Here is a 19,707-nt window from a genome sequence, read left to right as displayed (position 1 = left end):
ATACACAGAGGTATAGGGGGACACTTGGAAGAAATGTGTGTGAGTGCACTTAGGAGTAATGTAGTTCTTTACAACTGCAACAACGTTTGTGCCATACAGACAAAGAACAAGTGCTTACAGGTACCAGTTTGCCTTGCACATTAATGGTCTCAGCCTCAGACCCTCAACGCCATCTGGTTGTAAATGTAACCTCCTTTATCTCCACCACTTCCTGAACTCAAGAATTTCTGCTTACCAGACAAATGTGACACAACTGAGCTTGGTTTTATTGCCTATAAATAAGTGATGTGTGGTCGGGGAAGGCAGTGCTTCATCAAAGCTAAAAAATAAATGATTACAAGATAGTTGTATTTATTGATCATTTCTTCTTTATTCATAATTCATTATTTTATGGATTGTATTTATTTATTTTATTAAAAATGTCCATTATTCATAATTTGTATCAGGATTACGCATACTCCAGTAAAACTAGTCAGAATAGTATAGCGTGCTCCTTTTGCCATTTGCTCCTAAAAATACCTTTCCTGACCTGAATGCAGCTGAATACAGAAAGTTCAAGGCCATGAGCGCTGAGGTCAAAGCCCCCTGGGAGAGCGCCTGGCTTTGCAGCAAAGTGGTAACCGCTTATTGGCCAAACCGTGGAATTACAACATCCGTGTCCGCCACATCTGTGACAAAGGACATCCCAATTGCGTGCATACTGCATGCAACAGTACATTGCAAGGGCAGCTGCAGTACGTACTGAAGTGAAAAAGAAAAACGTTAGATTTGGAACGCAGCCTGTGTTTGTGCTGTGGAAAAGGAACAGTGACAAGTGTTAAAACTGTGGAGTTAAAGAAAATGTTGAACATGTTTTCTTGCACTGTAACATGGTATAAAGCAGAAAGACAAAGATTGCATGATAAAGTCAGAGCGGCTGGAGAGGAATGGGATCTGGTTGGAATAATGGAAACAGAAGGAGCAGGAATAGAAGTTGCCAGGATGTCACTTTTTTCCTTTTTCAACAACACAGGGTTAGTGTAGAGCAGGGGTGTCAGACATACAGCTTGAGGGCCAGAAGCGGCCCGCCAAAGGGTCCAATCGGGCCCACTGGATGACTTTGCAAAGTGTGAATATTGCAGTGGAGTCATTAATTACAATTTTTTAATAAAATGTAGGCCTTCTGCTATTCCTATTTGTCCACTGAGGGTTGCACTGTCCTAATAAGAGTAGCAGGCTCTATGCTGGATATTATTGATCCCACGAGTTAAATGGGAAGTTAGTGTGCTTGGTGTGTTCACAGCACCTTTCAGTGCTCAAGGAATATAATATTCGGCGCCACTACCAGACTCATCATGGCGAAAAATACAAGAACTTGCAAAGACAACTGAGAACTGTTCATCAATGTTTTCAGAATGTACTTTTACTTCTTTACACTAAAAAAAGGGAACATTTTGAGGTGTTTTTATTTCTAAGTTATTATGTAATGGTTTTACTGGTCCAGCTCACTTGAGATCATATTGGGCTGCAAGTGGCCCATGCATACTTGCCAACCCTCTCCCTTTCCCTGAGAGACTACCGTTTCTCATTGAAAATGTTCACACCTTTTTTCCTTTTCGTTATCAGAACCTGTTTGTGGAACTGTACAGCGTTTATTAAGCTCTACTGTTTCCACCTGGACAACAATACAGCTACACCAAATGTAGTTTCTTTTTTTTTGTGCCTTTTCTTTGTATACCCTATACTTTTTTGTACATGTCTTTTGTTGAAATAAAGTTCTGAGAAAAAAAAAGAAAAAAGAAGAAGAACGTCACGTGACGTCATCCACTCGCTCTCGGCTCTGCTCGGCGCCACTCGGCGACCTTCGTAGACTAGCAGCTAGCAGCTCGCTCGGCTAGCTTAATGGCTGCTGTCGGCTTGGATATTTCTAACTTTAAAACATGCTCAACACTGACTCATGAAGAAAAAATTAGCTGTGGTCGCTAATAGTAAGCAACACCTGACCTGCTACAGGGACCTTTCAAACAGAATGGGACAAAAAGAAGGACTAGTTAACTTTATGTGGTTACCTTAGCAACCTTGTTTCTCTCCATGGTTACTCTTCTCCTCCAGCAGCGACAGCAGGTGGATGAGGCGGGATACTGTGACCTGGACAGTTTACCAAGAGCTCTGCCGAAGCAAAATGTAAAGGTAAAGAAAACAGGGAACTTTTTATAAATGCTTCATCGATGTGACACTTTTCTATGCAAGAGCTAGCCTCAGTACCGTTAGCTCTGTCATGGAAATGATGTTGAACTGTTGCATATGTTGGCAGAAAAAAGATGACAAGTTAGGGTCAGTGTATCTTTTGGTCATTAGATTTTCTTTTCACAAACGGATATTAAAGAACAGAAAATAAGTGGTTATTTGATTTTCGTTTTAAAATACAAAAATAATATTGAAATTCAAGACGTTTTTCTTCATCAGGGTCAAAAAGGGATGAACTAAACTTAAGAAACGGGTTGATTTTCATTTTCTATTTCTAAAAAAAAAAAAAAAATCACTAGAAGATGGAGACGAAAAAACGCCCCGTTTTTTCATATTCTGCGACCGTAAGTTGCCATTTACAAAGTAAGAGCGCTTATGAGGACGGTGCTGTGACATGTCTTCTACCCTGAGAAACACTCTCTTAAAAGGACTGTTTGTAAGAATCAGAAATGCTTGTTAACAGCGACACCTGTGGCCGTTAAGTCAATGATAGTCAGCTTCGGGCTCACGCTTGTGCTCGCTCTACATAGACATAAACGAGCATCGCTTAAATCAGTGAGGCGACACACTTCAGCTAAAACCACAATATCACTCTATATTTCACCTGCTTGGGCAGTAATGTTAGCTGACCAGACGAAGGTCTCTCCATGAATCGATGCTGATCCTAGTGTTGGCTTTTCCTGCTTCATCTCCCGACCGCGGCCAGAGGGAACAGGGAAGACACTGGCACCCGGTTGGAGACGATAATGTTTCTCGCTGCGGAGCCCCGTCACTTCACAAGACACAGAAAACCTCTGGTGGTCTGGAGGAGCTGCAGCATTTATTTCTGCACAAACATCCACTGTACATTTACTAGATATTCTTAGAGCTACTAACTCTTCTGCAGTGTGGAGTGAGCGCGCATGCACGTGAGGTGGAGCGAGCTGAGTGAAGGCAAGCAGGTAGAGGAGCAGAGGAGCAGAGACTCCGGCTCTGCAGACCAAAGCTTCCTTCCCCCGCGGCCTCCGACCGCCCCCAACACTGTTTTGCAAGCCGGGCTTCACTAGATATAACTTTGGTGCTTCAGTGTAGTTTATGTTGGAGTCTTGTCTGAACAGCGTAGCCACACGCTAGCGTGCATATGCGAGCTCGCATGGGACACCCACCCGGTTGATTTATACGTGTAAGATGTTACAAACAGTCCCTTTAATGTTTCAAAAAACTACATACTGATCCATGTCAATCACCTTCAGTTCCACAGCAGCACCGTGCTTCTTTTTCTCTCATATAGCACTGTCCTTTTACGCGCTCTTACTTTGTAAATGGCAACTTCCGGTCGCAGAAGATGAAAAAAAGGCGTTTTTTCGTCTCTGTCTTCTAATGATTTTATTTTTTGTTTTTAGAAATAGAAAATTAAAATCAACCTGTTTTTTTAAGTTTAGTTCATCCCTTTTTGACCCCAATAAAGAAAAAACACTTGTATTTCTATATATATATTTTTTTTGTATTTTAAAACGAAAATCAAATAACAACTAATTTTTTTGTTTTTTAATATCCGTCTGTGAAAGGAAAATCGAATGACCAAAAGATACACTGACCAGTTAGCCACACATTCCTCCACTGTGTTTACCAGAACATCAAATCGGATCCAGGATGATTTAATTGAAGCCAGAGAGGTTTTCGGGAGTCATATATGAATGATAAGTACAAGCAGCATTCGTTGTTGCAGTGGAAGTGGATGAGGCCACGGATATCACAAATGGGGCTCAAATCAGCGGTTTTGGGAGCAGCGCAAGTTAGCTAAAAGAAGCCTTTTTGGGAAACTTGATGATAACAAATTGAACAGGCTATTGTTCAGATGTGCGAAATGATTTGATCTGATTAGATTAAAGCCTGATTTGGTTGGATTATACTGTTAAGAAACAGTCCAAGGAATGACTGCTTACTGTTTTTGACAGACAGTGATCTACAAGAGACTGTACCGGAGGCCATAAAACTAAGCTGGTCTTGACTACCTTCTGTGGCGAGGACCTCTCCAGGGTTAAAGCACATAAAGACCTACAGCCATAACAGAATGGAGCAGAACAGGCTTTCATCCTTGGTTCATATTTCCATTGAAAAGGAAGAATACATGGAGGACTTTTACAACAAAACATCTTTGTCCAGATGGCTAGGTGCACTTCGTCTACAAAAAAAAGTAAGTTCTTTCTTTAAAAAAAACCCCCAATAAAATGAATAAATGAATATATAATAGGGTTGTACTTACAGAAATAATACCAAATAGTTTGAAGCTTCATTCATAACGTTGACATTCTAATTATTATTATTATTATTAAAAACTTAAAGAAACCCTATACCTCCCACCTTCAAAGCTTCATTAAGAAATCTCAGAAGCTTTGAATGCAAAACAAATTATATTTGGTATGGCCCTAATATATATATAATTTATTTATTTGACTTTCTCAAACCCATCTATTGGTTTATGCTGTCTGATTTTAGGCTTCTGGTGCGCTGACACCAATGTTTCTCTCTATTCTTTATCCTGGTGCGCCGTCGCCAGACTCTCATTGTGTGGTTATCGTTGCGCTTTTGCACATTTTATAGGAGTGAATACGCAGTTTTCTACTGGTTGACTGACACCAAGATTTCTCTCTCTTTCTTTACCCTTGTGCGCCGTCACCAGACGCTCATTGTGTGCGTGCTTGTGTTGTATTTCTTCTACTAAAACTTATAATGTCTACTACTAATGTAGACTATATTTTAGACTATATTTTTACCATGTGTAATGTAGGGATATCCATATGTCACATTGGTCACTGCCTACCCAGGCAAAGATTTTACAGCTACAAATATTCCACTTGCATAAGTTACAACCGTCTTTGCTTTCATCTAGACTCATCTCTTTGCTCCACATGTCTCCTCTCATCTCCAGTCCTTACCTCAGTTAAACGTCTATCCTTCCTTCCTTTCTATTCTTCTTCCCGGCTCTCATTTCCTTTTTTTCCCTCTCCTCTTCATCTACCGCACTATACGAGCTAATCAGTGTCTAATCTCACTTTTAATTCTCTTCCTATTAACCTCTTGATATCGTTTGTTGTACCATTACCCCTCCACACACACACGCTTAAATTACCTTCAGAGCTAAATTGCGGTTTATTTCTACATCATGACAGAGATCTGCTGAGTTAATTACAGGGAGCAAATGAACATCACAGCAAAGGGAGGAGGCGATGGGAGGGAATGAGTGGATATGTTGGATGTGTTTTTTATAATACCAGTATTGGAGCCAATTAATTTTAATATTTGTCAAACACATTGTTTTACTTATTTTATTAAAATCAAGGAAATGTTGATCCAATGTTGAAAAAAAACATACACATTGTAGCCGGGTCTTTCATTTTCAGTTTTCAGTTTTCTATATTGTTGAGCAGGTGTTCATTCTAACAAAATATCTACATTTTAATAAACACATGCTTTATACATGATAAATACATTATTTCTTTGATTAATCTCCAAAATGCTGCATGCACACATATCAACCCATTGCATTCTTGACTCCAAATGAGAGTTACAATGGTTCAACTTGACATAAGATGCTTTTTGTAAATCTTTGTCAGACATGTTTGTCAGTATCCTTTGTTGTAACTGTGTGTTATAGAGTCAGGTGGGTTGGGAGGAGCAGGTAAGCTTTAATAGCTTTACCGTGCTCTAGTAAAGCTATACACGCTAAACGGCCACATCCTCTGCTCTCTATCATTTGCACTGACTATGCTTTGCCTTGATTTACAAAAACAGGGGCCGAGTCTATGCTAAAGCTTCTTTACCCTTAAAACAAAAGTAAACTGAAGTTTTAATATATTGTGTTAATGGCCATGTCGTGACTCCAAAAAGTGCGTTTATCAATATCAATATTTTAATTTAGTTGAAAGTGCTCTTTGTTAGCAGGTCAAATGCTTCCATGTGAATACATGAATCCAAATAATGCGCTAAAGTGCATTTAATATCATCAGGATAATGCACATAACATTTTGAACTTGTATACTATGATTAAAAAAAAAGTGAATGGTTATGGTTAAAGGCTTATAAAGATGTGAGGGCCTCCTGCAGACAAGCATCATAAAAATAACAGTAGAACTGTGAATTATGGTCAATGTTGTGCTCTTGCTTCTTTGTTATGACTTTCTTGCCCATTAGCACTGTTAGGAATGAAATACGGAAGGAGCTGGCTGACTCTCCTCTCTCAGGATAATTACTGATATGATGTATATAGTCACGTCTATTATGACTGAGAATTGACTTCAACTACGCAGAGATCTGTGTTAGTTAAAACGACTCGTGCAGAAATCTTTATTCGTTGAAAGTGCTTGTGACTTGTCAAGTAGCTGAAACGTTCTGCTGATTGCTGACGAATGAAAATGGGCCTCAATATACTCACTGCTACATGTACAGAGGTGTCGACATGGACATTTGAATGTAAGGAAAAAAAAACTGTCTGTTCATCAGTAGAGTTCATATAACAAACTGGAGAGATGTGAGTATTTGTGTTGTTCCGGTTGATTGATTGATTTTAATTTTGGAAGACACATAACAATCCAAGTGATAACATGTTTACCTGAGTTCTTACAGTTCCACATCTTTGCTGGGCTGCAACCTGTTCACGAAGTAGAGTGATGGTGTTACCTGAATCTGAATCACTATCTGAATAACACTGTTTTTACACCTGTAACTCTTATACCATGCATAATTAAAGAATGTTTTTAGAAATCTACTACTGGTTTGAGCTCAAAGAAAGCAGAAACTTGGCATGGCTGAATTCGGAGGGGTCATATTATGTCCATGTAGCAGCTTATTGCTTTTTAGTATTAGGAATAGCTTCAGGCAATAAAGCCCCATGTGCAACGCGGTGCAATAAGCATAGACCAATTTACAAAGAGCTAGAGTTTTGCTCCATAGGCTGATACTCAACAGATATACAAGACTTAGGCTCTTTATTTCCAATATATCTATGTATTGTCTTAACCAGTTAAGAAGTGAAAAGAATGAATAAATTTAGACCCAAATAAATAAATGAAAGGCATTCGCTTGTTTATTCTCCACTAACTCAAGTAAGACCCAAAAATACTGACTTATATTTCCACCTCCATGGTTTTACCTGAGAATTCTGATGTAGATCTATGCATTTGATGAGAAATGAATGACTTTCTTTGATGCTATGCAGTATTGAGCTCTGCATGACTGCTGCGATCAAAACAGCTCTAATGATGGTGAAAGAAATATTGAATGTGCTCGTGTTTTTAATAATACATCTTGTCTTGTTTAAAGAATGTATTGACGAATAACTTAAAGGTGTAATGGTGTAATGCAGTACATTGACAGCTACAGAAATTATTTGATAGATTTTTATTGTTTATGGTTTCTATAGCAGTTTATTTTATATATTTCACACTGAACTAGTTTTATATACTGTACTAGGGATGTTAATTTTGAAAAAAAAATATTAAAATTAAATTTAATTATTAATATTACTTTTAACCATTTAAACGGTTAATTATCAACATCCCTATACTGTACTGTTGAGTATTCAGTCAGTGTATAATATCGCATATTTTATGAGCTTATGAAATATTTCTGTAAACATACGTATGGGGTAAAACAGGTAGATATGGACAAGTATAATTTTGATTTGAAGGCTGTATATGAACAATATCTTTATGTTTCTTTTTTTAATAAACAAACCATTCTATTTGTACAAACAGGACACTGACCATGAGTGTAGATGAGAATATTATGTCAGAAAGACATTTAATTCTCCCAGCTCACATAAGCAGCAGGATATGGTCAACATTAAAACAGCTGTAGACAGAAGGAGACTACCATGTTTAGCCCTCAGAGGGGCCTATTTTCAATATATAGCTTACTTTTCTTCAGCTGAGTCAACAGTTCTGTAGAAGCACGGTGGAGGTCAATAAAAGATGCATATTTTATGTGGCCATACAACACATTTGGCTGTACGCATTTATGTTTCTTTATACATCTTTACAGTGAGCTGAAGAAGCAATAGCCCATTCTGGATTACAATTTAGTCTCAGAGGACACCATTAAAAACCTGGAGCCTAATACGCTTGCTGCGCCTGATTCTTCCCTCAGCACTTGACTGTAATTTACCTGTAAAGGTTTTAGTCTTCAAGGGGTTAACACCAGCAGTATCCTGTAATGTTCCCATCTCCATGCAAGGCCTGGCGTTATACATAATTAGACTTCTGATAGCTGCAGACTCGGTGGTGATAGCTGACAAGATATTTATTAACCTCATATGATGGAAACCCCTGCAGTTTTCTGCAGGGTTGTATTATTTTTACTTTTTAAACCCCAGATTAGGCACACAACCAAAGCTTGATATGTCCAACAGCAGACACAGACCTGAAGAGACTATTCCCCTCTGTCGTCTGGGGAAAACCTTCTGCCTTATTTTCATTTCCAATGACTAGTGTTAGAGGAGGAAGCAGGACTTCAGGGAAACAAGAGGCTTAATTGGCTGAGCTGATGGCAACGCACTTAAAGTTAGAAGTGCATGAGGCATAGATCGTAGACCCGGGCCAGTTCCCAGGTGAGAGCTCTGCTGGAGTAGTTTAGAAGTCTCAGAGCAATTTGCTGTGAATGGAAAGATGAATACAAAGAGGGGGAGAGAGAGAGAGCGACCGTGGATAAAGGATGGCTTACCATGTTTTCTGTCATCTATTTGCACAAAACTTCCCTCCTTCTCTTTCAAATAAATTTCCCTGTTCTGTCTAACCCTATAGCCAAACTACCGAATGGAAGATAATTAGGCCACATTGTGTGAGACAATTCCCAAAACACTAAGTACTGCAAACTCTGTGTAGTCTTGGGCATTCCCTCTTTCTTTCTCTGTCTTTCTTTCTTTCTTTGAGTTTTGAAATGTTATTTTTGGCAAAATCTGAAATAGCATGGCAGGGCTGCCGACAATAACACTTCAGCATCCCTTCCCGGGTGGTTTCACCACACTTCACACATCAAATCATGTGACTCAGACCACTTTAACATGTCTGTAGTGAGACCTTACAGCTCATATGTGACCTCAACAGCTCTCATGTGTCATCAAGGTGTGAATGACACACAACATTTTAAATGCCTGCTCATGCGTCATAGATGAGTTGTGAAATGTCCACAGGCGGTAGCCGAGTACGTCGAGATGAGGGTGAAAGTTGACACAAATGCTCCGGAAACAATTGATTGTATATTCTTATTTCTTGGTGTTAAGTGGGCTCTACATTTTTATATTTATTTAGTACTAGTTTGATGTCCCTTTTTTGTCTTTTGACCATTTTATCCTTATTATTCTCTGCAGTTTGAGTTTTATTCCCTGTCTAAATTAGCTTTTGCTTTTATTGTCTTTTATTGTGAACTACTCCCATTGAACCACCTTGTACAAATAAATGTTTAGTGAATAAATTATTACTATGAAATTAGTTGTCGGTTCAGCTGCTTTATGAAAACCACTATAATGAGGCTGATGTGATTGGCATTATTTTTGCTGGTATACGGTCATAAAGCCAAGGCACTAGAAAAAATTCCAGAGGATCACCAACGTCTTTAGGATTCATCATTCGGTATATAGGTGCTCTACAGTTGTAGCCGATTTGACAACGGAGATGAGTGTGACGGCTGGCTTGACTGCGCGTTATCGCAAAACGATAACGTTTCCTGTCCATGACAGAGTTAGCATGCAGCTTTAGCCATCATGTCTAGCTCTGCTTTTCTTGGCAATGTGTGAAACCCAAAGTGTTTCCATACTTTACTGTATGTGTAGTGTTTACCACTTTGGATTTAAAATCTGAGGGTGCAGGTTGTATGCACGTGGACCCTCCGCCATTTTCTACTTTCTGCTTGTTGTTTTGGTGACGGATACAGAACGGATATGACCTCACGCTACTCAGACTACAACAATAAAAGCGGTAATTTCCTTCTACCTCTGCATAGACTCAAATTAAGCTAATAAACTGATTCTGGCATTAAAAAATGTATTTCAAAATCGCAAAAAAAAAAAATCATGGCACAAAGGTGGATTGATTTTTTTCCCAACCCCTTCTTAAAAATAGCTAGAAGAGTCTAGAAAGCCAGTGATTGAGAGATGGCCTGTCTCACAAAGACCATACCAATATACTGGTGTATACTGTATGCACCAAATGCCCCTATTAGATTCACTGGCTTAATCTCCTTCTGCTGGCTCTTTCAGCTATGTTTCTGTTTTCAGTTTTCTTGATTTTCCCATTCGTGCTATCAATATTTATCAAATTTTAATGCTGGGTGGTGGCAAGGTGTTGCACAATATGTTTATACAAGGGCTTGCCCATGGCAGAGCAGACTTATGTAGAATCGCATTATGTTGTGTAAAGTCTAACCAAAAGAAACTAGTGAAATCCTGGAAGCGATTCTTCTTCTCTTCCATATTTTTGGAGAAGTCAGAGGAGGGAAAATATATCCTGCAGAATGAGGAATGAAGCACCAGTTCTTTAGCCCTTTGGTGTTTCTCCATGAGCCATGTTTCACTGTAAATAATGTTCCTCTCTCAAGTCATGAATAATAAAAAATAATATTACTTGAACTACCTTTTCCCACCGTAACACTAGTTTGTCCCTCTGGAATGTGAAAAATGAAAAGAACTGAGCGACCACTTTGTCAGCCTCAGTAGTTGAATATAAATAATGATTTTGAATTTTCAGTCCACTGCTGACCACTGAGGAGCTGCGGCACCGATAACTCCGATAATAGCAACTCGTGTTGGGCTGCAGCTAACGATTATTTTCATTGTCGATTAATCCGTCGATTATTTTCTCAATTAATGGATAAGTTCTTTAGTTTGTAAAATATAAAAAAATGGTGAAAAATGTTGACCAGTGTTTCCCAAAGCCCAAGATGACGTCACAACCACTGCCAAGAGTCCATCAGGTGTTATTTATATGCGTCTTTTTATATTGCTCCGTGTTTCTTTTATACCTTGTTTTATGTCTCATGTAAAACCCTCTGACGTGCCTTGTTGTTGAAAGGTGCTATTCAAATAAACTCTCCTTGCATGGGTGATGCGGTTCACACGTCTCGTTCTCACCTCCACGGACGCTCAGAGAAACAATTACTAATATCTGAATTGACTTTATTCTGACCGTCAACTGTTTGTGTTCAGCTCCAAATACCTACCGTATCCTAGCATCCATCTGCATTTATTGTGAGTGTGAAGCAGCCTTTGGTCACATAGTATTGGCAGGTAGCATTTATTATTAAACCTGTTTTGGAAAGTTTTTCTCAATAATCAACAAAATCCGCAATCCACACTCAGTTTGAAAGACTGTGGCATTTTGTTTGCTGTCTTGCACTGACGAATCAGACCTTGAAAATGTTTGAATACTACTTGACTCAGGTCTGTTTAAAAAATCAAAAAAAAAAAAAAAAACACTCTTCTCCACTCGCTGTTCTCCCTCCTTTCTCCTCTCTACCTGCTGCACCATTTCTGCTTTTTCTTAAAAGGCTTTCTAAGAAAAACTCTGGCTTTCTGTCAGCTGGTGATTCATGAGCTGGTAACTGAGCTAGTTCATGTTTGTGTGGCTGGTTAATGAAAGAGTTAATGTTTGTGTGTGTGAATTTGTGTGCATGAACACAACACAGACAGAATATACATGTAAATGGTCCTGCAGCTCATTGCTTCAATTTAAAGGCCCAAACCTGATTATTTATCACCAGTTTTTTGTAAATCATTCAAAGTTGTATTTTGGCTGTACCTTCTCCCATTCTGGGTTTTAATGAAGTTACTGAATGGGTTCTCCAATTGAGTTTAACTGTTTTCCAGTAAGCCAGACCAGTTTGAGTTTAACTGTTTTCCAGTAAGCCAGACCAGTTAACCCTGTATGAAACTGGTGTAATGCTACAGTAGTACTGAGGTGGTAAATAATAGATTGACCAGGCGTTACTTGATGCCTCCCAGACCTTTCAAGTGTCGGTGAAACCAGAGAACAGGAAGGAGTGAGCAATTTCTAAAGAAAACAAAATCAATCCTCTCATTCAGTATCTCCTAGCTTTTGTCAATCTGTCTCATTGAACAGCTAATGAGAGAAAGAGTCAGGAAGAATCGTTTGTCTGTTGTGTAATACAGCCAACAGTTGTTGATAATCAAATAATAATCAACTAGATTATTATTTGTTTTATGTCCATAAAGACTTTTTTCAATGCATCATTGGGAAAAACCTTAAACACACCGATGACACTGAGTTAATACAACCTTAAAGTAACTTGTTTTAGGCTTTCCCATCCCTGGAGTAGTGTTGTCATGATACTAAAAGTCTGACTTTGATACGATACCCTGCCTAAATATATCGATACCGATACTGAAACGATAACACGGCAAAAATCAAAAAAATATGAAAAAGTAATGGAATAATAGATGACAGAACATGGAAGTTAGAATTATTTATATATTAATTAAAAATGTATTAATTAAAAACATGAAATGGTATGCAGTAATCAGATGTCCTCGATACTTAAGTTTGTGTGATTTCTTTGATAGTTAATTTTATATTTGTATTGATTTTTGATAATGCACACATATTCACATTTCATCTCTATCTTATTACTTATTTCCATTTTTCTTACAAGTTCTCTTAAGTTTATATATATATTTATTCTGAAATGGAACAACTGCAATTCCCCCGGGGATCAGTGAAGTATTTCTGATTCTGATATTAATTAATTAACAGCGTTTAATAAGGCTTTTTTTTTGTAGTTTGAAGTTCTGTGAGAAGTTGATGAGGGAAAAGATGCTAAAATCAGTAACTGTAGAAAGCGCTGTGTTGTGTCAAAGTAGTGTAAAGAGCATCACTCTCGCCAGCCTGCTTTTCCTCTCCGTCCATATCACATTACTGAGAAACACGGTAAAATGATACTTTAGCACATGCTCTTTGGTGGATCATGTGTTTGCCGAATTACAGGAGATGCTTGGACAGATTCAGAACAGATGGTGAATCTAATGTTATCGGTACATTTGACCGGTAATTAGAGTCACGCTGTTAATTCCTGTTTTTTTAAGGGAGTTCTGCTGATAGAGACACTCAGCTCAGAACGAGACTGTGCTGACGGCGAGAGATTCATGACCTGCTTTAATTTTCTTTTCAACTTCACTTGTTGACTCCATCCTTCTGGTTATCACTGCAGTTTATTTTTTGACCGCTTGCTCCCACCAGCAGCAAAGTTATAACTGCCTATCCTAATGGCGTCCTCTAAAGCAGAGCGCTGCACACACACACGGCCACGCTGTCTTTCATCGACGCAACTCACAGCTCATATTAAACTGTCATTCTTAAAGTATCAGTACTAATAAAACAGGGTATCATACCGTTTTTAACGGCAGGGTATTGCGGTACCTTTCCAGTATCTGTATATTGTGCAACACTACCCTGGAGTATATGTCTCTCTCCCCCCGATCCCATTTTTCGAGAACAACATAAGCATAAGGAACACCTGATACTGATTTCATGGTCTAGAGATCAAACATTCATCACTGAAAACATCATTTGTTGGCAAAGAAGTAAGAGTGAACTTCACAGTGGAAGAGAGTTGCTTGGATTTTTCTTTTTTTTTTGAGCAAAACGGTGAAAAGTTAGCATCAGGAGGAGTGTTTTGCTGGTGTGTTTGTTAAGCATGTCCTGGAGCTGTAGGGAGCAGTGTACAGGGAAAACGGCGCATTATGGAAGAAGGGCGGGAGGGAAGTGGCAGAAAAGGAGGGAGGGAGATCTTTGATGAGGCCCCGGGAGTGTCTCTAATGAGAAGCGATGTGAGGGAGCTGCTTCTTTCTTCCATCACAACGGAGCTGTGCCACACTGTTATAATCAAGCCAGAGACATAACCAACGGCCTTAATTAAAAATCACAAAATCACCATTTTGCTTCGTGCCTTCTGAAACACGAACTCCGGCAGGAAATCTCTGAGAGAACATACAAAGGGGAGACAACGCTATCAAAGGCTTGTTTTCACTGTGTGATTTATACTGTAACCACCAATTGAGAAGATTTTTTACCCTGTGATGAGTCATTTAAGGATCTGTCAAGAAGGCCAATAATAATTTGTGTGATGTATCATGTAGAATAGTGAGTCTGGGTTATTTAAACAAGCGTAACTATATATGACTCATTTCAAAATAATATTTTTAGACGCAGGTTTGAAATATTGCAACAAGTCACTTGTTCTATATTGTAGAAGAGTCAGTGAAACGGATGAAATGTTTGGCTTGAGATTTTGAAAAAGAACAAAGTGCCAATGAATTAGGTTGAGGGAAGGGAAACAAAGGCTATTTTTGGAGCACGTTGCCAATTTCTAGACAACAAAAATAGTGCAAATTCCATTGAAGAAGGTGTTTATAGTGATTAAAATTGGCTTAAAATGCAGAATTCTTAAATTGTGTTGTGTAATCTTTATTGCTACTGTAAGGTTGTTTTATCCATCAGTGGAGAAACCGTGTAGCAAAAAAATTGGTCATTACAGACCAAGTTAATTTAAAATTAAATGTCCACGCTAATCCAGTGTTAATTGTTATTTTATCTTTTGTTATATGCTAAATATGTGTCCAAAAATTGTCTCTTCTCTCCTCCTGTAAAAATCATAGACTGTATATAAGGATGGACGACGCGTCTCCACTTCCTCCCACTGTACAAAATAGAAGCCAAAACATCTTGAGATTTTGACGTCATTTGGAGCCAGAGTCTGCGCAGTAGTGATCGGGGGGGCTGGAGTCATGGTATTGAGGTCCCGCCTACACACCCGCCCGAGCCAATCGCAAGCCAAGCACGACCTTAGCTCGCTAGCGTTAGCCACCTAGCTGCTGTTAGCACCACGGTAGCTGTGGGGCTAGAAAGACACAACAACTAACCATAATATCTCTATAAGTACATTCATGATCAAACTGACACATGTTCTATTACACAGACTTATGACGGTTATGTAAAGTTAAAGTTACATCTTCTCTCTCGTTCAATTCCCGAGCCTTCGGTTGTGACTACTTCATCCAGAGCAGCTGTCAATCATGATGTCTCATCCACTTTTATAGTATCAAAAAATAACTAAAAACAAATTGATCAGAAAATGAACACTTGAACATATTTCAACGTGATAAAATCTACCTACAATGACCGAAACCATCTTTAGGAAAAAAATATCTGACGTGTACTTTGACTTTTTAGTTTGGCCCATGTCCCATCCGCTAACATTGAGGGAGTGGAATTTATGACCTATACTGCAGCCAGCCACCAGGGGGCGATCCAGATGTTTTGGCTTCGCTTTTGGGGAGCTGTCATGTTGTCCGTCCAATCAGATGCAATTTAGGGTCCTAGCTAACCCCACACATCATATAAATCTGCACACAGCACAGTGGGTAGCTAGCAGAGCAATATCAGAGTGGATTTCAGCTGATAAAACTGTAAAAACAAACCCTCACATTTCATTTCATGCAGAACTACACGTCACATTACAGAAGATACAGTGAAGGCGCTCTAACTTCTGTTTCACTGAGATTTTAAGAAGAGGACACTGACCACATTCAAAAATAGTTGGTCAATATGTGTCAGATAATCCTGACCAAATGGACCTTTCTTCTTGGATATAAAGATTTGATTTCGCACTGTTAAAACTGCTGTGAATCAAATCAAGCAAACGCTTCCAGAATCCATCCCTAAAAAAAATAAAATATCACTTGATAATATGTGAAAGCAAACTGCACGAGAGAGGGGAAAGATAACAGACTGTCTAAGTGTCAGGGATTTGTCAGCATTTAAACAGACAGCCCCTGCTTTCTCTCACTGTCTCCCTACCAGTCTGTCTCTCCACACACACACATGGCTCATCACCACCAAACAATTTTCCAACTGACTACACGTGTGCATGTGCTTATGCGTGCAAATGTGTCTGTGTATGTTGGATATGTGTTTTGTGTTTGGAGAGATCAGAGAAAGACCTTTTGCTCTCTGCCTCAGCTGCACTGTGACTGGCACACTCAGATTAGCATGATTTATTTGACACTGGTAAACAATGCAGTAAATACATAAGGCTGTTCAATCAATCAGCATCCTGGTGCCCTAACCTGGCCAACTAAAGCTGTAGTGTGTGTGTGTGTATGTGTGTGTATGTGTGTGTGCTGGCGTATCAGGCAAAAATATTTTTTAACACTGTAATAAGCTTTAATATGTGGAAATACTTAAATAAATATAAATAAACTTAATTTAGTATGTGACATTTTCGCAGAAACTTTACTTGAAACTGTTAATTAGTCATCTTCCTGTCTTTACTATGATCAGCCATGCCATTAACTGTTCATTTTTCTCAGTTAAACGGGGTCTATGTAAGAATCAGAAATTGCTTGTTAACAGTGACACCTGTGGCCATTAAGTCAAAGACCATCAACGTCCTGTTGCTCGTGCGTGTGCTCGCACTACGTAGACACGAGCGTGCAGCGGTCAAAACAGCGAGGCGACACACACGAGACTGATCGCGATTGACAGGCATCATGTTGATTAACGTTAGCAACATTAGCCAGCTAATACCACAATATCACTATATATTTTACATGCTTGGCAGTGATGTTGGCTTACCTGTCCAATAGTAATTTTGCCATATTGTGGTCCGTTTTGATCCCCAAATCCAATCTGAGGTCGCTCCATGAATCAAAAGCCCGGCCGATGTTGATTCTAGTTTTCCCCCCCGACGTCGGACACATTCCTGTTTTGCAAGACGGGTTTCACTTGATATAACTTTTTTTTTTGTGCTTCCGTGGAGTTTGTTTTGGCGTCTGAGTCGTGGTTGGGGCTGGTCGTTTGTTGGCGTTAGCAGACTCCATTTATAACTGAACGTCAGCTATGGTTGCACACTGTAAGCCCTGTAGCAGAGCTGAAGAGAGTAAAGGCACTCGCGAGCGCGCATGACGTCACATCCGATGGATTTTCCCAGAAAAAACGGCCCGCATTCTTCACTCCAAAAGCAGTCTACAGGCTGATAGAGGAAACCCAGAAAGTTTTGGAAGCTCTCATTTTTTAGGTTAGGTTACAACCTGTTCACACATTCTCAATAAAGAAAAGATTAAAACACGTTTATACGTGTTCAAACTTACATACAGTCCCTTTTTAAGATGTGTATTATAATTTTTTAAACATCCGAGTATAGCACTCTGTCCTTGTCCCCCACAAATAAACCTATCAAGTGGGACAGATTCATTCACAGTCCACCATTATCCAAAGCGTTTGTTTGAGTTACAGCTCGCCTCGCTCTGAGTGAAAGGCTTGAAATTTATGGCCGTCTAACAACTTTGAAAATACAAGCCAGCTGAGCATTTGACAGGACCAGACAGAGTTGTTAAAAAGACTGGGGGGTGTGAAAAAAACAATAGCATTCACACAGAATGAGATATGGAAGAGAAACGACATGTTGGCTTAACAAACCAGTGAGCCCATTCTCTGGAAATGACTGTAGGTTAATAGCAGTTTTGCAAATGCTGCAGCAGCACATACGCCATCACCGAAGCTATAAGGATATGAATAATGCACTAAGTGGATTAGAGTGACTTATAGTATTTGCTCAATGGTTATTTGCTTCATAGTAGGATTTTCTCATTACAAGGATCCCTTTTTATATCACAACAGTTCAACAGTCATATTAAGGTAATGGATATGAAGAAAGCAGGAAGAATAATGTACTACTGTTTTATGCTGGCACTATTGTAAATTTAACAAACTGCTGGCAAGAATGCAATATGTTTATGTAGGATGAGCTGTTCAAATGAAAAAGGAGGTTGAAGTGACACCAAATTGCTTTATAGTAATGTGTTATATTAACATAAAAAGCATGTTTATTTACACATATTTTAATTGTATTAAAAAGAAAACGTATGTAACATAAATAAGAAGTTGAACTCAGAAAGCATATTTAATCAGACTCACGTTTCAGCTCACGTCACACCTGGGGATTGTTAATTAAAAATCAATGCTTTAATGCAGCTTCATCAGCACACTCCATTTCACAGGCTACGTGCAGGTAGTTTGCTTCAATTTTTAATTACACCTCGCATGCTAATATGGAATATAAACCAAACATTTACCAGGAGGGACACCTTTTCATTTCACGCCGCGATGCTCTCTTGTGTTTATGAAACAAGCGAGTATGTCTGCCAGTGCATGAAACAAGGATGATGTGTGTCTCCTTACCATCAGAGCTTAATTAGCTATTTAAAAAATCTGCAAAATATCTGCTAATTGATGATGCCTTTGGCAAAGGAGTAAGAACCCATTTGTCTAACTCCAACGAGATTGGCGTTGTGTAATAGTGTTGGGACAGTACGCTCACTTATTTAATTTATTTTTAAAATAATGAGTCATAGTGTATTTTCTGCATGGACCTGAGTATGACGCAGGTTGAAAAGACCAAGATCCAGTAAGAATCCCAAGGAATTCTTTTCATATTCAACAAATGAAAAATGTGGCACACAATTTACACCCAATACCAATGCAAAACATAGCGTGCGTTATTAGTGAAGCATAAAGTAACTGTGTGGAGGTCGGGGTGGTGAATAGAGACTGCAGCGTGAGATCACAGTATATGTCCAGCCACAGACCTTCAATTCATGTTGTTTCCCCCCCCCCCCAACCTTTAAGGATACTCAGGGACAGATATTGTAGAAAGAAATATTAAAAACCTTGGCATTGGACATTAAAAATCAAGCTCAAGCTCTGCCACATAAATGAAAATGTTTGTGCTGCAAAAATGCACTAAATCAGACTATTTATAGAGTCACTGCAAACACAGTCACAGTATAAGTGACTGGAAGACCAAAACTGTGCCTGCACAAATCAAATTGCATGTAATAATTAGATATAATATACTTTATCTTCCCTGTGGGGGAGACTTGTCTTTGGATTCACAGCAGGGTTGATCCACCATAATTACAAACCATAAAACCAAACTGAGACACTAGAGCTCCCTGCCATCAGGAATATAACGGGTTCTACACAATCACAATAAATAACACACTCATGTCCACACGACTCCATGAAACATACTCCTCTTATCTACTCATCCACAGCACCCGACCTCTTGGTATTTGGTAGTTTAATTGCAACCTTGTCTCCTACAAATGTCTGTTTTCATACAACTACATTACATTCTCAATTACATTATGGTCGCAGTTTTAAACAGTCTTAAATGGTTTTAAACATGTGATTAACATTGTAAATCGCACTGTATGATGTAATGTATTTTGTCGCACCTATTGTTTCTTCCGTGATTCAATGTTGTTGTCTTGTTATGTGTTGGATGCTGCTATTTGACCCTGTTTTGGCTATTTCTCACTTGTAAAAGAGGTTTTAATCTCAACATGACTTCCTAGTTAAATGAAGGATATATATAAATTGAAACAAAACAAAAACTGCAAGTTAGGTGTAGGCAACAAAACTACCTGGTTAA

At 38.8% G+C, this 19,707-nt stretch overlaps 1 long non-coding RNA gene across 2 annotated transcripts in view; it reads left to right on the top strand.

The window, feature by feature from the left end:
• Window positions 1–1,791: 1,791 nt before the first annotated feature.
• LOC119480625 overlaps window positions 1,792–19,707 on the top strand; it is a 199,606-nt gene continuing 181,690 nt past the window's right edge. The window contains exons 1-3 of one of the 2 annotated variants that reach the window (XR_005204968.1): window positions 1,800–2,169; window positions 4,164–4,402; window positions 6,832–6,973. This is a non-coding gene — a long non-coding RNA (uncharacterized LOC119480625). Of the gene's footprint in view, window positions 2,170–4,163; window positions 4,403–6,831; window positions 6,974–19,707 lie in introns of those variants that run through there. The other variant, XR_005204969.1, reaches the window with a different exon arrangement.

This window comes from Sebastes umbrosus, chromosome 2 (assembly GCF_015220745.1).
Source record: "Sebastes umbrosus isolate fSebUmb1 chromosome 2, fSebUmb1.pri, whole genome shotgun sequence".
NCBI lineage: Eukaryota > Metazoa > Chordata > Actinopteri > Perciformes > Sebastidae > Sebastes > Sebastes umbrosus.
This window is presented reverse-complemented; position numbering and strand designations above follow the sequence as displayed.